The sequence below is a fragment of the Uranotaenia lowii genome, chromosome 3 (genome assembly GCF_029784155.1).
Source record: "Uranotaenia lowii strain MFRU-FL chromosome 3, ASM2978415v1, whole genome shotgun sequence".
NCBI classification, from domain to species: domain Eukaryota; kingdom Metazoa; phylum Arthropoda; class Insecta; order Diptera; family Culicidae; genus Uranotaenia; species Uranotaenia lowii.
This window is the reverse complement of record NC_073693.1, coordinates 196,193,213-196,216,946: the sequence shown is the minus strand read 5'-3', so window position 1 is coordinate 196,216,946 and position 23,734 is coordinate 196,193,213. Positions and strand designations below refer to the sequence as shown.

Genomic DNA, 23,734 nt, shown 5'->3' with positions numbered 1-23,734 from the left:
ATTTAAAAATCAATTTCGTCTTTCTTTATAATTTGATGCTTTGGAGTAACATTGATCAGTAACTATTTTGACGGTTTTAACGAGTTTTCGCGATCATAGAGAATACAAAACACCTTCATAATATTTACGAATGCTTGAAATGGATAAACTAAGGCAATTCGTGGGTTAAAACCGAACAACAATTAAAATTGAAAGATGGACAATGATGTTATGCAGCTAAATTTTTTGACATCTATTATATAAAATTCTCTTGTAACGGTGTTTGTAGTACTACTCCTCCGAAATGATCCAACCGATTCAAATGAAATTATTTTTAGAATATTCTGTGGGCATGCGAATCGGTTTATATCGAACAAAAACAACAAAAAGTCGCATCAATTGTCCGTAATCATTAAATTTGTAATAAATTGAATCAAATTAAAGTCATGGCCAAATTGAATTTTATCGAGATTTCCTTTCTTTTCGGCGCCGGGCGGTTTGTTTTTCGTCTCCATGGTCGAGGCGTCGCGAGCAAGCGTCGTAGGAGGTTAGTAACTATGGCATAGCATACTGTTTAGTGAGAATATTTGGGCGCGCATTTCTCAACCAAGTATAATTTCAATGCATGTGGTGGCCATATGAAGCCTAGATGTGTTTTTTCTTCTTGATTCCTAGATCATTTGTACAGCACACAGTAAAGAATGACGCTTACATTTGATCCAGATTGATATTTTGCCGATCAAATCAAAACCATTTAAACGATATGAAAAAATTAAAACTTTAATTCGTGTTATTTAAAGAAGGAATTGTTGTCTGAATAATATGAATTTAGTACTGATGCGTATGAAATAATGGTATGACTCTTTGCGGACATTTGAAAAAAGAAAAATGGAAAGATTTGGTTTATAATCCAATTCGTTAGAAATATTTTTCGAACATGTACAAATGTGCTTCACAGAAGTTGTATCAAGCGCCTTTAATTTTATAGAACAACCACAAAATCCGTTGCAAATCAACAGACACATGAACTGAACAAGAACCTGTCCTTTAAAATAGATTATATAGGATTGATGTTCATTTAAAGGCCGAATGCAAAGAATTGCAAACGTTCAACATTTACAAAAAAATGTATGCATGGTTTCTTAATTTATAAATGGTTGGGCCCAAATACACAATCTGACTAAATAAAATGAATTTGCGGCTTTATCGGTGAGGGTTAAAGAGTTGAAATGAAAGACGAATAGAAGATCAGAAGAAAATTCTAAGGTGGTGAAAAGAGCGAAGAGCATTTGAAATAGAAGCTTGACCACATACTAAATTCTTTGTCCCACACCAATTAACTGTATTGAAGAAGTAGTACCCAATAGAGAAGGCACTACGTTTTTCGATACAGTTAATTATGGATGGTTCGACCGCCATGTGAGTGTGCACATGTGCCGAACGGACAAAAAATTTAGCATGTGGTTGCTCTGTTAAGTCTTCTATTGTGCGATATCGTTCCATCGATGGCTAGGTAGATTTCTTATTTTCGTTTTGTGCGGATGTTCCAACTGGATTGAGTTGTCGCATACGGTCAACGGTCAGAAATCTTGGCCTAACTATTTTCGATTATCGGAACGATGTTTTGTAATTGATTTTTATAGCCGAATTATTTTTATTATTTAAGAGGAGAAATCACCGTGAATTTGTTTTATGAAATGAATTTGCGGCTTTATCGGTGAGGGTTAAAGAGTTGAAATGAAAGACGGATAGAAGATCAGAAGAATATTCTAAGGTGGTGAAAAGAGCGAAGAGCATTTGAAATAGAAGCTTGACCACATACTAAATTCTTTGTCCCACACCAATTAACTGTATTGAAGACCACATGCTAAATTTTTTTGTCCGTTCGGCACATGTGCACACTCACATGGCGGTCGAACCATCCATAATTAACTGTATCGAAAAACGTAGTGCCTTCTCTATTGGGTACTACTTCTTCAATACAGTTAATTGGTGTGGGACAAAGAATTTAGTATGTGGTCAAGCTTCTATTTCAAATGCTCTTCGCTCTTTTCACCACCTTAGAATTTTCTTCTGATCTTCTATCCGTCTTTCATTTCAACTCTTTAACCCTCACCGATAAAGCCGCAAATTCATTTCATAAAACAAATTCACGGTGATTTCTCCTCTTAAATGACTAAATAAACTTAACTTTTTTTTAAATCGTTCACCAAAAAACTGTTTACAGGTTCCCTGTTTGTTTACACAGAATTCAAGTACGTACTTAACATAAATGTGTGTTTTTGTTTAACAAATTTTGACTACATAGAAGAGACTTTAGATCCGATTGTTTGTTGTAAATTTTTTTTGTGATTGATTTTCCAGAAGCATAATTTTTTTGATAGCAGAAGCAGATTTTTTTTTGATAAGTTTTTATTATGACCTAAAAGTGTTGAAAATAATATTAACTCCTGTCATTTCACACGGTGAAACAAGTGGCAACACGCCTTTTAGCCATGAAACATATACCAATTTTTCTCTAAAATAGTCAGATAGGATATCCCAAGTGTTAAATTTGAAGCGGATATTTAAAATTTTTAAATGTCGAGGTAAATTTCGAGGTAAATGTTCATGAAAATTTCCAGAAAAAAGAATTAAATGATCGTAGCCTTAAAAGATTAGTTCTTTTTTATGTATTTAATTTTTCAAAACCTGCATTCCAATTAAATGTTATTGAATCTTGAAAATATCACATAATCTTAAACAGAATCGCAAATCACCTTCAACACTGTTTAGGAAAATTTTAAATCAGACAACAATGGTTTAAATTGGCAGGTATGTCTTTAAGGAAAAAATGAAAATAAAATACGGTTACGGTTAATACGGTTGAATAACAAAAAAATTAAACATAAATTTTCTCCTTTCAAAACCAAATTCAATTCCTTTGAACATTAACCCAATAAATAAAGTCTTCTTGATTTAATTTGCCTTTTTTGCTCGAACAAATAAAAAAAAGGCGAACTTTTTTTTTGAACATGATTTTGATGAAAATATGGAAATAAAAAACCACTGCTTCCAAAGGCGAGGAAAGCGAAGCTGCTTGAAAAAGGTTTGTAAAAACTCTTATCTAATGTTTTTATTTCTTCAGTTCTAAAAAATTATACCATCAAAAGCTACTCGGGAGCTAAAAGTGCTGCGCTAGGCAGAATATTGGGCAAAACTCCATAAATTGTCCCGATATTAAAGATTCTTCTTCCATAAAGTTTCAGATGCAATGAATTCCAATAAATGAGAAACTTTTGATTTTGATTTAAACCTTAAAGTGAACTCGAGCAAAGCGGAGAAAATCAACTAAATGGTATACAATAATTAAAACATAGATATAATCACATATGTTATTTATGGAACAAGTAGAGCAAGTAGAACAAGAGTAGATTTTTTTAAGCAAGAGGCTTGCCAAGTTTGATGGTAACGTTGCAACGCGTTGAGTGCTGAAAAAATCGAATTTGCAACGGGAAGCTGTTACCTGATTTCATTCGCCAATATTCAAAGCATCCGAATCAAAGAAAAGTAAACGAAAAGGATTCATGTAATATGCATGTAAAATTGATAGGAGAGAATTTTTTAATAATTTATGAAAAGACCCGTGGAATTGAGTTAAAATTCCTAGATTTGATTCCGATATAATTGAGCGGGACAATTCGAGCAAACGGAAAAGATGGATATGTTAAAAAACTAGGACATGTTCAAGAAAGCGATACGATTAACAACTCAAGACTTGATGTTGTTTTTAAGTCAAACAGCAAAAAAAAAAATTAAATTGACGCCAAGTTTAACATGGTAAGACGAAGTTTACCGGGTCTGCTAGTCTATTATATAAAATTCTCTTGTAACGGTGTTTGTAGTACTACTCCTCTGAAACTATCCAAACTATTGAAATGAAATTATTTTTAGAATATTCTGTAGCCATGCGAATCGGTTTATATCGAATAAAAAAAACAAAAAGTGGTATCAATTGACCGTAACAATTAAATTTGTAGTTTTTTGTAAGAAATAAAAGTCATGGCTTTCCTTTGGGCGGTTTGTTTATCGTCTTCAAGGTCGAGGCGTCGCGAACATACGTCGCGAGAAGATAGTACCCACGGCATAGCATACTGATTAGTGGGAACATTTTGGCGCGTATTTCTCCACCAAGCATAATTTTAATGCACGTGGTGGCGCTGTGAAACCTAGATGTGATTTTTCTTTCTTCTTGATTCCTAGATCAAGGTAATAAATGAATGATTCCTAGATGTGATCCAGGCTGATATTTTGCCGATCAAATCAAAACCATTCAAACGATTTTAAAAATTAGAACCATTTTTAGTTCGTGTTAATGAAAACAGCAATTGTTTTCTTAAAATATGAATTTAGCATTGATGCATATGAAAAAATGGTATGACTCTTTGTGGACGTTTGGAAAAAAAGAAAGTGGTAAGATTTACATACAATTGTATAAATAATAGTTTTGATTCATATCGAAAATAGAAAAAAAAATAATAAGATGTTTTCAATAGAAATACATCGAAAATATTTTTTCAACATGTACAAACGTACTTAACTGAAGAGGTAACTAGCGCCTTCAAATTTTTAGAACACCAACAAAATCCGATTTCTTACAAGCATAAGAGAAAGTTATCAATAAAATAAACCACTTTTTCATAACAAAAAGCAAGGATACGCATTTTCTGGAAGAAGTTTAGAAGGTTAACTAAAGCAAGTGCAAACTTTCGGCATTAAAAAAAAAATATGAATTAATTCTTCGTCTATAAATAGATGGGCCCAAATAATCAATCTGACTAAATAAACTCAACTTTTTTTTTAAATCATTAACCGAAAAACTGTATACACATTTACTGTTTGTTTGCACACAATTGAAGTACGTACTTAACATGAACAATGTGTGTTTGATTTACATATTTTGTCTACATAGAAGAGACTTTTGATCAACTTTATTGTTGAAAAGTTATTTTGTGATTGGTATTCCTGTGGCAGCAGAATTTTTTCGATGAATTTTTAATAAAAAAGGATATCCCGAGTGTTGAATCTCAAGCGAATATTCAAACTTATAAAATGTACCAAGCATTAATTTATTCCGGAGATTAACTGCAAATATATCAATTGAAGTTTATAAAGCAGACAACAAGAACAAGCATTTACAAAATTCATTTCATAGTCTTTTCCCTGACGCATTCTGGAAAAGAGCTTTGTGTTTTCACTTGCCCCAACAAATGGAACAAATGTATACTTAGATATTTTTTTTCACCACAATATCAGTTATTTTTTTGAAAATATTCATTTTTTTAGAGAATACTGTGGTGATATCCGTTTGTATAAGACCCGGTGTTTCTTTATTGAAAATTAGGATTTACAATAAAAGAGACACTTAATTAAGGTTTTGAGTGATGTTTACATGAAAATTTCCAGATAATAAAACGAACACATGAGACCATCGTAGCCTGATTAGATTATTTCATTTTGTTCTATTGAATTTTAAAACATCTGCTTTTCAGTGAAATGTTATAAAATCTTAAAAATATTACATAATTCTGAATGAAATCGCAGTTCATCACCAAAAATTTTCAGGAAATTTAAAAATCAGAACATCGACATGCTTCATTAGAATCTTAAAAAAAGGGTTTAAATTGGCACATATGCCCTTTACGAAGAAGTAGAAAAAATGCGGTGATTCGGTTGAATAACAAAAAAATCCAAACATTTTTTTTCTCCTTTCAAAACCAATCGTTCCCTTGATTCATTGGGTTGAAGTTCGAAGGAATTTAATTTGCATTTTATACTTGAACAAATATTAAAAAGTAATTTGCAGTTTACTAAATTGACAGATATCGTGCCATGACAAGTGCTCTTTGGGAACTGATTAGAGTAAACGGAAAGGAGGGAAATTTAAAAAAAAATACTAGGGCATGTTCACGAAAGGGACGATTAACAACTCTATATTTAATGCTTTTTAAAAGTTAGTCAGCGAAGAAAAAATGGAAAATGGACGTTAAGTTTAACATGGTAAGACGAAGTTTACCGGGTCTGCTAGTTACTTATATAATTTTTACTACAAATAAAATATGATATTTTGCCTTCATTCAATTCCTTAGGCCCTCACATCATTCCCCTTAAGTTTTTTCCTACAAACTTTACCATTTAATAGGGTTTCTAGCCCTTTGTTCTGGACTGGCTTACTCTTGGAAAAAGTCCCTAATTTTAAAATATCAAAAATTTACTCCAAAATACATCAGAAACTACACCAACACTATACATTTACTAAGGGAAAAGTTGAACTCTCACATAAATCAACCTGCTGATTCTAAACGCTTTGATTTTGAAATCACATTTTTACTTTCATTCGAAATTTTCAAAAACAAGTCAAGTTTTTCCCAATTTGATACTCAACATGTAGGTTTTTGAACGTAGAAAAAAGTTTTAAGATATTTCATCTTTAGACTTTGTTATTGATGAAAACGTGGAAAAATTTCATGTTGATCAAAGCTACCCCGGTGATCAATGTTACCCCGTTTTACGGTATACAAAAGCTACTCAGGCTACTTTGGTGAAATGCAATATGACCAAATGTGATATTGCACTAAAACATGCTCACATCTAGTAAACCGTTAAGATGTTATAAAACATCAAAAATATGTAGAAACCCAAGAAATATTTAAATAAAGTAGTGTCAACAGAAATTTGGATTTTCTTTTGTGACGTCACAAAAACGATTGTATCGAAAATTTATCGAGAATGGCAGAAATTTCGGAGAATGACCAGTTAGAAACACTTCTTTCTAGGGGACAGTTTATTCAAATTTGTTATGATTTGAATCAATAGAATTTTGGGTTATTTTCTTGACCAGTTAAGTGTCAATAGTATTTTTTACCATTAACAAACTGCTAGAACTGGGGAAGAAGAGTTTTAATGTACTAATTAACTTCAAAAGGTGGATTTAAATGTCACAAATTAAAGTGAATTTCTTATCAAAATTAATTTCCCCACTGTCCGTCCCGATCATTAAGGAAATGTTCTCGACAGGAATGTTCAACACTCTTGAAATAAATGAGATACTGGATATGGTTTCACAAGGGTTCATAATGAAATGTCACCATAAACAAGTTAAAGTTCAGTTTTAGCTTAAAAAAAACGTAAAAAGAAACACCATAATAGTCTACAAGGACACATAAAATGTTCTTCATTGTCACAAAACTGGAGACTCGAAAGGGCAATCGACAATATGGAAACATTTTTCGAACAATACTAGTAAACTGTCCTAATCCAAAGTAGTTAAAATGAAAAGCGATCATTAGTATTCATCTGTTGCTCATTTTCCTAGGCAACTCGGTGTTGAGCAGCTTTTAACTTTCCCCCGTTATTTCCTATTATGAACGTAATTAAATGAAAAGTTTTGCCGTACTGACCTATTTCGTAGCAGCTCTGCCAGGCGCGGAAAATATTTACAGCATCGCCATCATCGTCCGAGCGCTTCGTGTGATGATGTTGACTCGGTTTTGAACTTCGGTATTGCTCTCGATGCGCTCACAGACACACGACTTCCGGAGTCCTACACACTGCACTGCACTGCACGATTTTCCACTACAATATACCCGTTTGTTGCTGCACTAGAAAAGTTCTTTTATTCCGTCCTTTCTTCCGGCACGAAAGAGACAGAGAGGCAGGACAGACCGATTTGGATGTCAATGAGTGCGTACTTGCAAGCCGCTCGTCCCGATTTTCACATGTCCCCGAACGATTTTTTTCTCAAAATCACACACATCGCAGTTCGTACAGGATCTTTGCGTAAACGGAAAATCCCCGAAATAGTCGTTAATGGCTCACAAGGCTCCACTCTCGGATACGGGGTGCAAAGAGCCGATGCCGATAAAGATAATGATGATTAAGTGCTATGGTTGATACGCTTTTATTGCAGGATTTTGCTCAACCACACACACTCAACACACATATGCACCACCCACTCAGACGCGTCTCTGACTTCCGTCTTCTGTCTAATATAAAATTTTCCAAGCTATTTTTAAAACACTCACTCTATGGGGTTCTTCCCCAAAACACCTTGCGGCATCTGCTTTGTCCCCGGAACCACCTGACTAGAACCTCTGAAGCTGTCTTATTGAGCCTCTGCCAAATCCTTTAACTTTGCGAGGGGCTAGGAGAGCGAAGGGCTGTTAGGTCTGAGGTCGACTCACATGGTCTTTTACTCACACACTGTGGGAAATCGTCGTCAGATCGGCAACGGATACTCACATATGTAAGCATGCACAAACGCTGATGATGGCACTCCAACGCTAAAATCACACAAGCTTTCGGTTAACGATTGGGAAAATTATGAAGATTGAGGCGAGTGAGTAGGAATGGAACACATTAGCTTCAGCAGCGTTGCCAGCAGTGTTTGGAGAGTTTTCAGCCCTATTTTCAAGATTAAAAGGAACTAACCAATTATACTGAAAATGAAGCTTCACACTTGCTAAGTTGTGTTATTCGATTTAAAATGATATTACTAAAATGCACCAGCTATTGCTAGGCTCATAAAAAAGTTTTGTATTGGCAGGTTAAAATCTGTTTTTATTGATTATCGAAACTTGAGTTGGCATTTCAATCTTCAAGAAGATTTATTTTTAATAAAATTCTCAATTCATATGGATATTCCGTATTTAGATGATGTTTTCTGGAATATGGAAAAGAAACATTTACCATTACTAATGACCCATTCCAGCGTGGCGTCGCTGTTTTTGATTTTTTTAAATTTTAATTTAAATTTATTTTAGAACGATTCAGTTTCGTGACGTCACAGGAAAATTGTATTTGTCGCAAGCTAAAAATGATCCTAGGCCTAGCTCAAAATCCAAAGCTAAATTTGGGAGATCGGACCACGGATGGAATTATGCGAAATTTTGTTCGAAAGGAACATGAAATCCCAGTTTTGCACCAAATTATTAGGCCTGTATCGGCCGATCTCTTTTCAATATAGTTTATCACGAAGCTTGAACCCTTTCCTTCCGACGAGATTTTTCACGTTTTAAAAATAGATAGATAGATTAACAACTAAAGTTTTAGAACAAAAGATGCATTATTACATGATCTTACTTCAGAAAAAAAGAATCAACCCATTCATTGCAAACTAAACCGATCCTATTTTGTGAAATATTTCTTGGTTAAATCCAGCCCACAAAAGTCGAACTATTGAATTTTTTGAAATTTTCAGTTTTGCCTTAAACAATGGCCACCATGGACATGGATATTGCTCGAGGAGGACCTGCGTACACTCGGAGTATTCGAGCGACGAGTGTTAAGAACCATCTTTGGCGGCGTACAGGAGAACGGAGTGTGGAGGCGATAGATGAACCACGAGCTCGCGCGACTCTACGGCGAACCCAGTATCCAGAAGGTGGTTAAGGCTGGCCGGATACGCTGGGCGGGACATGTTGCGAGAATGCCGGACGACTGTCCTGCAAAACAGGTGTTCGCTACGAATCCGGTAGGAACAAGACGAGCGGGGGCGCAACGAGCGAGGTGGTTAGACCAAGTGGAGCGTGATCTGGCGAACGTGGGGTGCCCGAGAAATTGGAGAACGGTTGCTATGAACCGAGTAAATTTTAGGAATTATGTTCGTCAAGTTATGTCGTGAGACGGAATACTATGTAAATAATGGCCACCATGATACTTTTCGCTAGAGAAACAAAACATGCCGTTTTTCGAAAAAAAAATCACGAGCTTTTGCAAATATTTTGAGACATGTGGTCATTTTAGTAGGTGAAACACCTATCGTGAAGAGAAAAACTTTTGACGGAATGATTTTCATTAGTATTGATAAAAAACTTTGCAAGTTGAAAACTTTTTCAATGAAAAGTACGTTTTCTTCCCAGAGTATCACCTTGTGATCCACTTTACTTATGTTTTAGTGGAAATCTAAGCAAACCATCATTTGATTTTGCTTGCACAAGCAATTTTCTAGACGTCAGATTTTTTATTTGAGGATAATTATGAAAACTTGTGAAATTATTGAACATCAAATGACGACTTGATTCAAATTAAAAAAAAATCCAACTTTTGCGCAGCTTTTGATCTGCCGAGCAAAAACTAGTGAATCGATTTTCTTCAAATTTTGTGCAATGATTCTTTATTCATACCTGCACATTCGGTGAGAAAATGGTGTTGATCCAAAGCGTCCAATTCAAATTCGAGCTGTGGATCACCTGTGCTACCATGGGAAGGAAAGGGTTAATTATGATAAATATTTCATCCCAAGGTCCTTTTTTGATAAAACTTTTGAAAAAAAAGATATTGAGTTCCAAAAACTTGCTTCTGAAGGATTAATAAACAAAAAATACATGAATGATCGTTAGTCGACGCTTATAAATCTGTTTTTGAAGCTTAATAATTTTGTGATGATCATTCCTATTGAAATGCTTTCTTCAGATGAAATTTTGTCATAAGCTTTAAAAACACTCAAATAAAGAATAATATAATAGACCAAATATTGGTGAACATCTGTATTTGTTTGTTTATCCCGAACAAAATCGACATAATTCCATACAAACTTAAGGTTTGTTGCACGACTCCTCCCTCCAATCTGGTCCAAATTTTGCTTGGACCTTGTGATAGTACATATTAAAATTTGTTTAATTTTGTAATTCAGTTAAAAGTGTCTATTGTGAAATTTTATGTTAATATGGGGTACGATTTGGATTTTTAGTAACAATCTTTAAAGTGTAAATTTTAATAAAAGCAGGTTTCGTGCAGCAGTAGAATATTCGTGATGTTACAACGCTTAAATATGAATAACATTGCCGATTCTAGAGCGTAAACTTGCAGTGATTATTCTTCATCTCATATCATGCTCAAAAGACGTCTTTTTAAAATATTAAGTGGCAATACTTTTTTTAAAAAAGCTAGATTTTTGACTAAGTTATGTTTCAAATAAAGAATAATTGGTAAAATATTTTTTTTATACTAAAATTTTTAAATTTCAACGATGACCTACTCAATTCTAAAATAAGGAGACTGACAATCGTTTTTTGGAAAAAAAAAGCTCAAGATAGAACCTTTCTAGTGGTTTTATTTTTGAATATTGAAAATAAAAATCGGTTCTCCAGTTGAGGGGTGCTTGGAATAGGTCAATACATATTTTGTTCCATGATCAAGCTCGAGATTTCCACTCTTGATTATTGCGTAGAATTCAAACATAAGGAAGCTTGATCCAGATGATCAGGAATCGTAAAGTTGGAATCAAATTAAATATTTGGAATTTTTATTTAAAATCTCGAGTAGGTTTATAAACAAATCATTCTTCTCATAAATTTTGAATGAAAAACAAAATTCAGAATTGAAATTAAATATTCCTAAAAAAATTCGCTTTTTGGCTCACATTGACATTTAAGGAATATGTTTGTGCAATGAAGGTTCAGATATCTAAATCAAATTCGTTATTTAGTTTCAGAACTCAGATTTTTAAGTCAGGGTAATAATTCAGAATTTGAATTCAAAACTCTACTCGTTGTTGAGTTTTACAATCCAGATAAAATTACAATGTTAGAATATTCATATCAGGAGATTCAATTTACATATTCAATCGAAGTCAGTTTGGATACAAAAATCAGCTCAAAATTATAAATTTATTATAAGATCTGAGATAACTTTGAAGAGGAAGAAAATGTAAAACCCAGACTGTAAGTAAAAAGTGCGTTCCTGATTGTGATTTTTATCCGTTCTCAAACTTGTCTATAATTTTGATGATTCAATTCACACAAAACCAACGGAAAAAATTGAAAGGAAATTTTTAAACGTGTTTTATATGATAATGAAAATCAAATTTTTTGTTGGAAAAAGTGGTTAATTTGAAAACATTTCTTAAAAAAAAATTATTAAAATATATAGGTTCATTTGTTTTGGAAAAAACAATTGATACGTTTTGAAGGCAAATAACCCTGCTTCATTTTGTAGAATAAAGAATCTGTTTATATCCAAAGTGGTTGTTTTGAAAAGCAAACAAAAACAGTCGCAAATGAGTGAATTCACGTCACAAAAAAGGGAACTTTTAAATTTTACGAGAAAACTTTGACATTTTCTGACATAACAAAGTAAAATCTTTTTTGAAAATGATGAGACGTTTCTTAAAAACACTAAATTTTATACATAAGTCGCGAATGCCATAAAAATGGTAAAACGACTATAATCGGAACAAAAAAAAACTAAATTTTATAGAAATCGGTTTAAATCTAGCGCGAATGAGTGAATTCACGTCACAAAATTTGAATCTTTGTAAAATTTCATAAGGGGAATATGTTCTTAAAGCTGTTTTGACCCTCCAGATGATCAGTTTTTACAAATCGATCAAAATTCAGTTGGTTTTTAATGAGTTCGTTATTTTAAAATAAAAACACAAAAAGATTGAAAAAAATTTAAAAAAATATTTTTGGTGAATTTTTAAATGAAGACTGTGAGAAACAGTTGTTATTTTAACGCATTTTTTTTGTTTCGATTTAAGTCGTTTCACCACTTTCGCGACTTTATACCATTCTTGCAGTTGGAGGACAGTTGTTGAGAAACTTATCCGGTAATGTTCGATGTTTACTCTTGGGCTCGAACTCGTGGACATCGGCTAAGGAAGAAACTTACTTGCCAACTGAGCTATATCACAAGCCCAATTTTTACGTATGATATATTGCTATTCAAGAAGTGCCAATCAAAATAAGGAAAAAGTTAGGTGAAGATACTAAATATTTAGGATTGTAAAAGTCAGAACAACAAAATTTCCTTTTTTTTAAAGTGCACATACAATTTGAAGGCTTTAAAGAATGGTTCAGAAAAACTTGATATTACGTGACGTGAATTCAGTCAACTACCCTGTTTTGTTTAAATTGAGTGAATTCACGTCACAACTTCAAATAAGCATAACTTCGTTCGTTGTTGTTCAATCGAGAAGCTACATTTCATTTGAAAACCCCGATATTCTGTTTCCACAGAGAGAACAGGAAATTAAAGTTGTATGTACTGAAGCAAAAAATGGCAAATTCTAGCGTTAATTCACGTTACAAAAGTAATCTATCACAACAAAAACCACTTAAATTTTTTTAATGACCAAATTATATTCATTTAGAAGAAAATTCAATTTACGACCGTTTGCTACAATTTTTTTCATTTTCAAGCAAATTGGTTGAGTCCTAAAATGATAACAGTTCAGAAGAGTCCGGAAAAGCGATTTCACGTCACGATGGAATGTGTCTAAGTCAAATCGTTTTGCAGTCTTCAACAAAATTGTTAAATGAGTTAAAATCTCTATTATCAAATCATCAAAGGCTTTTTGGAATGATAATGGAATGACAGAAATAATTGAAATCTATTTGAATTTCAAAAATTGTAGAATTTAATTGTTGACCAATTTTTAAATTTTTACACGCCATATCACAAAAACTAGAGGTGCTAGACAAAATCTGACAAATGTTTTGAATTCATGACGCCAAAATCTTTAGCACAAGTAATGATGATCCCCTGTGGAATCAGATATGACCAGAATTCACAATGCACTGCCATTTTCGGATGATGTTATGAATTAAAATTTTAGCTTTCTGCTCAATAATGGAATAATTCATCTCCGTAAAAAAAAATTGGGAGGGATCTCCAAGAGAAAGAGCAGTTTCCACAGCGCCAGGTCTGGAAAATCTGATTCACTCAATTCCAAGTTTGATACAATTTTAGGGTTGTCATCCGTCCTGCAAAAGCGGGACATGTCCCGCTTTTTTTAGAAAATATCCCGCCGTCCCACTTTTTTCTCAAAATGTCCCGCTTTTTTTCTGAGAACACTTTTGTGATAAGCTCAACCCTCTCCGATTCTATCAATTCAAAATAGTTGTTCTGTGCTTGTGAAAACGTATCTTATAAAATCTCTATTCGACAATTTTCAACTCCTGTCATTTTTTTCTTTTATTTATCTATGAAATTCAAAACTAGAAATGTTTTCACTTGAGGAAAATGACATTCACCATGACAATAACAATTCAAATGACAATAACACTTTTATGATGTTTTACTGACTTATACTGGAAAAACCTGAATATTGCTTCAATTTAAAGTCATTGGTTCAAAACATAAAACCATTGAAATATAATATTTTTTGTGTTTTTCTTTCTTAAAATAAGCACAATTTTTTCAAAGTTTATAAAAGACAAGATTAAATAACTCGTTTAGGTCTTAACATTCGAGGTTGCCAGATTATTTTCCAGACATATCCGAAACAAGCGTATCTGGGCATTTTTATCTAAAAACCTTGTAAAATCCGGGCAATAGATTCCAAAATTTTCAACCTAAAACCTGGACAATATCCGGCATATTTGATCAAAATCTTGGGATTATTTAATAATAATAAAAAAAACACACTTGAAAATAGTTTTTTTTTCTTCAAAACACATCAGCAGATTTTTAGTCGTATTTTAGGCTTACTAAACACTATTCATGATTATTCAGACAAAACTTGCTCAAAAAGATTGCAAAAATAAAAATTAACTCAATCTAAGTTTTTTTTTTGTCAATTTCCGAAATAAAGTGAATAAATGTGGTCAAAATCCAGGCTTTTTATACGAAATCCGTGCAACCAGACCGGACCGAACTTTTCCTAAACTTTGTGTCAAATATCCGGGCAAGTCCTGATAAAACCGGTCAATCTAGTAAACTTTTCTTAGCATCACCCTAACAATCTGGTGTAGTCAAACGTTCTTTGAGCAAGGCGAGGTTAAAAAATTTCTTTTAAAGAAAATATTCTTAAAGTTGCTTCCAAGTGATGATGGCTCCAGATGTTTCTCGTGAATCCTAAAAAATCCTTTGAGTGTAAAGTTAAGGAAAAAACAAATTCCGGGTAAAAAAGAACTACCGAGCGAAAATAAACTATTTTCAATCAAACAATGAAGGAATGGACGAATTAATTGAATAAACTTGGACGGTGATCAACAACGGCTGTTAAAAAATTTAAAAACTTTCTTCAAATTTTGGATTTGAAATTACTCTGGACTATAACATTTTCAACTTGTGTGTTCGCAGTTTGAAAAGATGGAAGTTTTCTTTTATATTCAATTTTCGAAAAAAAAATCATTTGTCGACAATTTATTGCTTTCTTAACTGTTTTTCAAAAGGAACTTATACAAATGTATAGGAGTGGTCATGAAGAGTTTCTTAAATGTCCCGCTTTTTTTCGACAATGTCCCGCTTTTTTCGTGAAATGTCCCGCTTTTTTCTGAAAGTATCTGGTAAGCATATACCATTTTGATAACAGGTACTCTAACCAGTCGTTATCAATAAAAGTTGTTGGTTTGTTTTTTAACCATTAATGTTTTTTCGATTTTTTCTTAATAATAGATGAAGTTTGCTTATAAGAATTCCTCAGAAATGTGATTTTTTTTTCAATGAACTCAGCTAATGAGGATAGAATTGAGTTGTGCTGTAGTAAAATGAGCGTCATTTTGAAAGATCTACTAAATGGTATCATTATTTTGGTGATATTTAATTCCTGATGAGAATAAACCTCAAAAAGGTGTTTTGCTTTATACGTAAAATAGTCCAAAAAATGCGATGAAATTCTCAAATTCTTAATTTAATTATACTTTTCTCGAGAAAGCTAGCGTTTTAATTTTGGATCTTTCACGTCACTTTTTTTTTTTCAAATCATTTACCTATAGTAATGATGATTTATAAAAAACAATCTTTACAAAACATATTTCCATGACCTCCTTGCTCGAAGATATTGCTTTTTGAGAATGATAACTTTTAGAATAAAGGGGGAAGGTTCAGAGGCAAGGGGTGGGAGGGCTATTCTCAAAATTTCAAGATATTTCGGATCTGTCGGTTCAGTTTGGAGAACTTTCATTAAGATTTGACGAGGAATAACTCATATATAGACATAATCATGTGGTTTGCAATTTTCTTCAATTTTTTGACATTAACACCATTTTATGTTTATTTGAAACGACTCCTACCGTAGGGTTTATAGAGCCAAAATATTGATTTTGTATTTACAATTCATTGTTTAAATCTATTTTAGTTTAAAAAAAAAGAATAACGAAAAGGGAAGAACACGAACTTATACACGAAGATCCAAAGATTTAAGGTAAAGGTACAGTTCGAACGTGTAATCTAGGTCTACCGCAGCCAACACATTCCTCACTAGAACGTTAGGTGGTTTCCCTCGGGCCCGAAGCTTGCTCTGGCGATAAGCTGGTCCTCACAAGACCAAACAAGTTGCTCGACATTACCCTAGCGACAACCACACAAATCCTGGCACCTTTCAAAAATGATTTAAATTCGTTAAAATAATTGAATTTTAGTTTTGTTTCTTAGGCAGCATTTCAAACCAAAATTTCAACATAATTAAGAAGCAAACGCTTTACAAAGAGAGCTGCAATTGCAGTTTTGAATTATAGTACAAACATGATTTAATAATATTTTCTTAGAATTGATCTTAAAAGATGTTGGGTAGAGTGCTCCAAATGACCCGACTTTTGATAAAGTTATGCGCTGCAGGCTAAAATGGATCCTAGGCCTAGTACAAGATCTCATGCCAAATTTGGGCCAGATCGGATCACGGGAAGGGGTCGCTCAACGAGTCTGAAGTTTGTATGAGATTTTGAGACTTTTGTTCGGGAGAAATATCAAAAACCAGTTTTTCATCAATAACTTTGATCCCCTCTGGCCGATTTCTTTTGAATACGGTTTTTTTCATAAAGCCTAAATTATGCAAATGTTTCATCCGAAGATTACATTTCGATAAGATTTGAGATAAAAACGTTATAAGGTTTCAAAAAGGGGATGTCTTTTTTAAGGGTGGTATTCATCAGTCATCACTGTTAATAAGGCGTCAATATGGTAGACCGCCTCGACTCAAAACCCCATACAAACTAAAGACTCGTTGAAAGGACCTTTTCCTTGATCCTACCTGGCCCAAATTTGGCATGAGATCTTGTACTAGGCCTAGGATCAATTTTAGCCTGCAGCGCATAACATTTCTCAAGTTTTAAATTTTCCATACAAATTTGGGGCAGTCTAATGTTGGGCCTTCAAAAACCTGATAAAGACTAGGGGCCTTAAAGTCCATCTTTTGTACTGTTATCGGTCTAATATATTTTCTATTGTTCCGTTGATGGAAAAAAACAGACGATTAAATAAAATCCACATGTATAAACGGTTTGTATGGTCAGCATTTCTTCCAAGCTGTTTTGTAATAAACTTTGTTTTTTCCTTTATTCCAAATACAATATGATACCAGAATCTGTTCGGAACACATTCTACCATCCGTGTAGTGATTCTCCAATTGTGAGAAGATCAGAAATAACTCATTTTTGTGGTGTGATTTTGTTGAAACTATATCATTGAGCATTGAAATTAAAATTTCCAGAAAATAAAGTTTTCTATAAATATATTTCGAAGTGTTTGCTTCTGGCAAGGTTCACAATTTTTTTGAGAATTTCAAGTTTGTATCATTTGGTGGCGATGTTATCCAAACCTTTTTGTGTTTATTTCTGATTAGATCAACAGTCGTTTTAATATCTTTGTCATTCGCCACTTTATATGAACTATGCAGTTGGCGGACGTTCATTGAAAAACTTATCCGATACTACTGTGTTCGATGTTTACTCTTGGGCTCGAACTCATAGATATCGGCTCAGCATGCTAGTATTCAACCAACGGAGCTGTTTCAAGATGTGCTGCGAACTTGTGTGATAACATATGGTAAAATTTAAACTTCCTGCAAGGAATACGATAGATGAATCAAATTTATTTCATGAACGAATTTTTAATACATACATTAACCTTATTCAAGTTGACAGCTCAACAAACGTTACGCAACCTATGATAACAACATCAGGCTTTGAAAGCTAACCAACTGGCAACGCTGAGCTGGAATCGGTACACAAACGTTCCGGTTTTTACGGCGCATTTTTTTCTTCAACTTTTTGCCATATCCCATTCCATAGCGAAATTGTTTTCCACCACTCACTCACTCAACCACCCACTCAAACCCAGACCAACCGCAACAAGAAAAATTAAATCACACCCTGAGGCCAACGAAAACCCGAGCGGGACAGATTATCCTCGAAATCTTCACAATTGATTGGATGGTGAAAATTTGGAGATAAACTTCTTCTCTTTGCAGTGCACTTGCAATCTTGGTGGGTACTTTTAAGGAGATGCTTGTTTCCCTTATTTTTCCCCTTATGCTGTTTTCCCGGAGATTACAAGAGTTTTTCGCTTAATGTGCCGATCCTGGACCCTGGATGTTGTTTTTCAACCAGAAATAGAACCTCAGTTTACAACAAACTTTTAATTAACTTTCTTTTTCTTCGGGATTTATCACTTTAGTCAAAAGTGTACCCTTATTTTCTGTTTCACTCGGTTTCACTCTTTCGCAGCACTTATCTACCTTCTCCTTTCTCCGTTCGGAATTTTCTCAAGCTCTGGTAATCGTTAAGAAAGGATGAAACCACATTTTCCTTTTCTGAGAACAATTGAAGGTAGATTTTTTTCCTCTCTGCCTCTAGATAATTTATTCATTCATTTGCATCCGATGCTTTCGTAACACGATTTGCAGGCCCAAAATTTATCATTCTTTTTTCTCAGAGGTAGCAAAACTTGTCCCCAGGATTCTTTTATCTGATATAATCAAGTTATGTGTTTCGTTTTCCTTTGCTCGGAGACCTAAATGGCGAAAAAATTCTTCTCAGAAACTCTTTACTGATGTTAAGGGCACAGGCACCAGTTCAAATTCCTTATAGAGATAACTGCAGTCAAAATTTTCAGCTTTTTTATCTCATATCCCACTATTTTTTCTTCTTAGGAAACTTTCACATGATCAGCTTTTCCTCCCAGTCTGTATGAACTACTGAAGAAAAAATTGTTCTCCTCGTGCCAGTACGAATGTTTTCTCACTTTTTCACAGAACCGAATCATCAGCTAGCGAAAAAATATGTTTATTACGCGTACGAAAGTTCATCACAGCTTCAATTAACCAACGACTTGCAAATAAATCAAACTTTACACAGATATACCCTTTGGTGCAGAGGATAGAAAACTGTAAATCTTCCGCCCGAAAAAATGGGTCACACCATCCGCTGCCTCAAAAACGATATACTCACCGAGCTCTGAGGAAATCGAGTCAAAAGTCCAGCCAGCACGGTGTCAGAACATCATCGATTGATAGCTGGAAGCGACATCTGAAGGGCTTGCGCCCGAACCACCCGCAAAAAGAGACAGCACCATTGGGCGATGGAAAAGAACGAACGAGATACAAACAGCACCCGACAGCCTAGCAAAGCTTTCGGGAGTAAAAGCTCACGCCTGCGCAGCACCGAGCGAAAAATAACTCAAAGTAAAACCACCGATTGGGGGAGCCCCAACAATCCTCGGAAGGAAAACCTGCTGCTCTCCCTTCGCAATGAACGCACTTTCTCATCGTCAATCGGAAAATGCTCGCTCGCTTCATTTGCCACCCCCTCGGATGGCCACCCACACTTCAACGCATCAACAAAGATTAGTTTCTCTATAGCTATCTACCAACTACTATGGTCCTGCACCCTTCCTACCAGGAGCCATTCATTAAAGCAGGATTGTTTGGTAGAGTTTCTGGTGCCCGACGGAAAAATCATAACCTCTCTTATGTTTCGCCTTTGAAGTGAGGCGCGGTGTACGTAAATTAAACTTGTTGGAATTACAGAAAAAAAAGAATACCAAGTTTCGTTCTGAAACGAAGCTTTACAAATTGTTGACGCATTTACTTTGTTGTACGGTGTAAGATGAACTTGAAATTATGTCAGCTGTTTAAGGAGGGATAATAAAGACCTACAAACCTCTGTTTTTTTTTCAAAATAAAACAATAAAGCTTTATAAGATGATTTCAAAGTAAGAGCTAAGAGGTTCTTCAAACCTTCTCTTTGATTATAAGCTTTATAAGATAATGATTTATTTTTTCATGAGATAGACTAGCTGACCCCGTGTGCTTTGCTACACCTTCTACACCTTCTACAAATCAATATTTTGTGAAAATAATTTCACAATAAACAAATTTTTGATATCTTTACAATGAGAGCTTTCACATCAAATTTGGAATACAAAGAAGATTAGATTCTCTGAAATGTTTTTTTTTTCAATTTGATCTGAAATTGTTTTTCAAAAATGGTATTGAATGTAATATTATAAGGAGAGCTCGTTTTTATTTTCATATCTTTCCTACAGTGCGGGGAGGGGGGGGGGGGGCTTTTCTTGAACTGTCATAACAACTTTTTTTTGTAACCGAATAAATAACATCGTATTTCACATTTGGGTCCATTTGCTTGATATGTTTTCGAGCTATACATATTTTTCTTCTTCTCGTTTTCTCCTCTGGAAGAATGAGAGGGATCTTAAAAAATCCTTTAATGTAAAATATGGTTTCTTTAGCTTGGAAAGATTTGAAAACTATGCGATAAAACCTCCCCTATTCCCGGATCTGTACTGTACGGAATTTCTCATTAAAAATAATAAACACAATTTTCCTACTCAAATACGTTGGATAAGTTCTCAAGTTATACAAACTGTTTGGCCCACTCTCATTCCCCACTGGAAAATGAAAAGGGTTTTTGTAAAACGAAAGAATCATTTCTCATACTTTTATACTCTCCCCTATAAAATTTGGTTTAATTTATTTGAAGAGCTCTTGAATTTATCAAAACAAACGTATGACATCTTTTTTTTCTTTCCTATACTAAGTAATTAAAAAATTGTATGGGATATCCTTATACCTCTTCCTATCGAATCAGTGAAAAGAGGAAGAAGCCTTAAACAATCGTAGAATAAATTCTACTCAAACACCCGGTCCCAGAGAAACTAGTCCATCTCATCGAAGCACAATACGAGGCATTTTCGTGCAAGGTCTTGCACGATGGGGTCTTGTCCGAACCAATCCCGGTAACTGCTGGAGTGAGACAAGGATGTACCTTATCACAGCTACCTTTTCTCATCGTAATGGATCAGATTTTGACTGGATGGATCGACTGTGCACCGAACCGAGGATTGCCGTGGAATCCTTCAACAATGGAGCAACTGAACGACCTTGACCTGGCTGACGATATTGTTTTGCTCGCCCAAACATTACCGGATATGCAGAGCAAACTCGACGACCTCACCGAAAGTTCCAAGGCAGCAGGTCTCAAAGTCAATGTCGGAAAAACCAAGTCGATGGAGATCAACACAGCAAATCCCTCCAGTTTCATGATAGCTGGGCTACAAGTTGAGAAAGTGGAGTGCTTCCAGTATCTTGGTAGCCAGATAACGCCTGATGGTGGTACCAGGAAAGACATCGAAACCCGGATCAGAAAGGCCCGATTTGCGTTCGCGAGTCTCCGAAACATCTGGCGGTCACGCCAGATCTCTCTACGAACAAAAATCCGAATCTTCAACTCAAACGTCAAATTCGTATTGCTGTACGGGTGCGAAACTTGGTGCGCATATGCGGTGACGACGCGAATACTGCAAGTATTTGTAAACTGCTGCCTGCGGAATATCATCCGCGCTTGGTGGCGTGGCAACTGGATCTCGAATGAGGAACTACATCGCCGGAGTCATCAAAGGCCGCTAGAAATCGAGATTCGGGAACGTAAGCGGAGATGGATTGGGCACACGCTGCGAAAAGATGAAAACGAGATTTGCAGAGAGGCGCTAGATTGGAATCCAGAAGGACATCGAAGAAGAGGCAGACCTAGAAACTCGTGGCGGCGAGGCCTAGCCGCTGAAATCCAAACTGTCGACGAGAATCTTGACTGGGACCAGGTGAAGACGCTGGCTCCGGATCGTCAACAGTGGAGGTCTTTTACCACGGCCCTATGCACCAGAGGATCGGCGCGGGATCATTAAGTAAGTAAGTAAACACCCGCTGCTATTGTATTTGAATAAGAAGTTCTTGAGTGACCCAAAAATATTGGGTATTGGGGCTCCTTCCGTCCTTCACAAAAAAATATTTATCGTACTCGATGAACCATGATAAATTTGGATTTTTTGTTCAATTAGTTCTCGAGTAATGCATAAACTGCGGAGAGGACCCCCTCCCCCATCTTATCCCCCCAGTGAAAGGACAGATGGGTCTCAAACATCGTAGAAACTTGACTCGAAGCCATATACCTTCCTCTGTGAAATTTGGATTCATTTGCATGATTAGTGATGGAATAATGCATTAAATTTTATGGAACCTTCCCCGCTTTGTATCTCCCCAATCGAAGAGGGTGGAGTTCCAAATAATCATAGAAACCTTTCTCGTATCCAAATAATCACCCATGTCAAATTTGGCTCCATTTGCTTGATAAGTTCTCGAATTTTGCCAAAAAATAAAATGTATGAGAGGCTTTTCTTCTTTGTTATCTCCACGCTGGAAAGAGGGAGGAGTCTCACACCATCTTTAAAACATGCTTCCTAACCATATACCGTCGAATGCCAATTGGTACCGTTTATTGTTTATTGTTTATTGAAAATAATATCATCTGACATAGGTGTCTTAATGATCTTAATACTATTTGTACATAACATGATTCTTAGTTTCGTCATTGTTCGCTTAAATCAGATTCTATCCGACGTCTAAAAATTGAAATGGATACATTAAAGTCAAAGTGTGTAAAATGGCATAAAAAGCAAGTTATTGCGGAACGTAGAGGATCATTGCTGCCATAGCGCGTGCTTCTTGATTCCAGAGAGAGCCAATTTCGATTGCGAAGAGTTCGTTCTGGTGCGTAGGTGTTACATCGGGAAAGCAGCCATGCGCAATCGATTTCGTTTCGTAAAATCTTTGCCACGAATAGAGATTGGGCGATGGAATGACGATCTGATAGCGTCTGAAGACCAAGCAGAGCACAACGATGAGCATATGGTGGCAAGTTTAATGGGTTTTCCCAGGGTAGCTCACGAAGAGCATAACACACAAATCGTCGTTGAATTGCCTCAAAACGCGTAATCCAAGCAGCTTCGAAAGGCCACCATACCAGGTTCGCCGATTCCAATATTGATCGAACCAGGCAGCAATACAAAGCTCGCAAGCAGATCGGATCGGTGAATTCTGTACTCAAACGTATGATGAATCCCAGCATGCGGTTTGCCTTCTCGAGTACCATAGAGTAATGACGTTTAAAAGTCACACGACTGTCCGATAAAACGCCAAGATCCTTTATCTCCTCTACACGATGCATTTGCACGCCCAGTATATTGTAATTATACAAAAACGGGTGTTTCCTGCGCCCAAATGTGATAAAACAGCACTTAGAAACGCTCAAAACCAGTAAATTATAGGCACACCAACTCGCTACTATGTCCAGGAAACGTTGTAACGCGTAACAATCAGCTAGGCTGTTTATAACTAAATATATTTTTAGGTCGTCCGCATACTGGAGAACTCCACATCCAATTAGGAGCAAATTTATATCATTACAGAACAGCGTAAACAATAATGCGCCCAGATTGCTGCCTTGCGGTACGCCAGATTTTGGAACAAATCAAAGGATTCAGCAGAACCAATTTTAACAGCTAGTCGGCGATTCGTTAGGTAACTGTTAATCCACGCACACAGTCTTTCGGAAAATCCCAGGCGATGCAATTTTTTCTGGAGGATTTCATGGTTCTCTGAATCGAATGCAGCTGATATATCTGTGTAAATAGCATCGATTTGTTTGCCACCATCCATTTTCGATATACATAGTGGTATGAATAAGGTTTAGCAATTGCT

The 23,734-nt window shown here is 35.2% G+C and overlaps 1 protein-coding gene across 1 annotated transcript in view; it reads right to left on the bottom strand.

The window, feature by feature from the left end:
* Positions 1 to 19,117, bottom strand: part of LOC129752985 (uncharacterized) — a 157,896-nt gene extending 138,779 nt beyond the window's left edge. Inside the window, exons 1-2 of the mRNA XM_055748776.1 lie at positions 18,419 to 19,117; positions 7,419 to 8,300 (exon numbers count right to left, since the gene is read on the bottom strand). The gene's annotated coding sequence lies outside the window, so the exon portion shown is untranslated. The remainder of the gene's footprint in view (positions 1 to 7,418; positions 8,301 to 18,418) is intronic.
* Between the last annotated feature and the right edge of the window lie 4,617 nt (positions 19,118 to 23,734).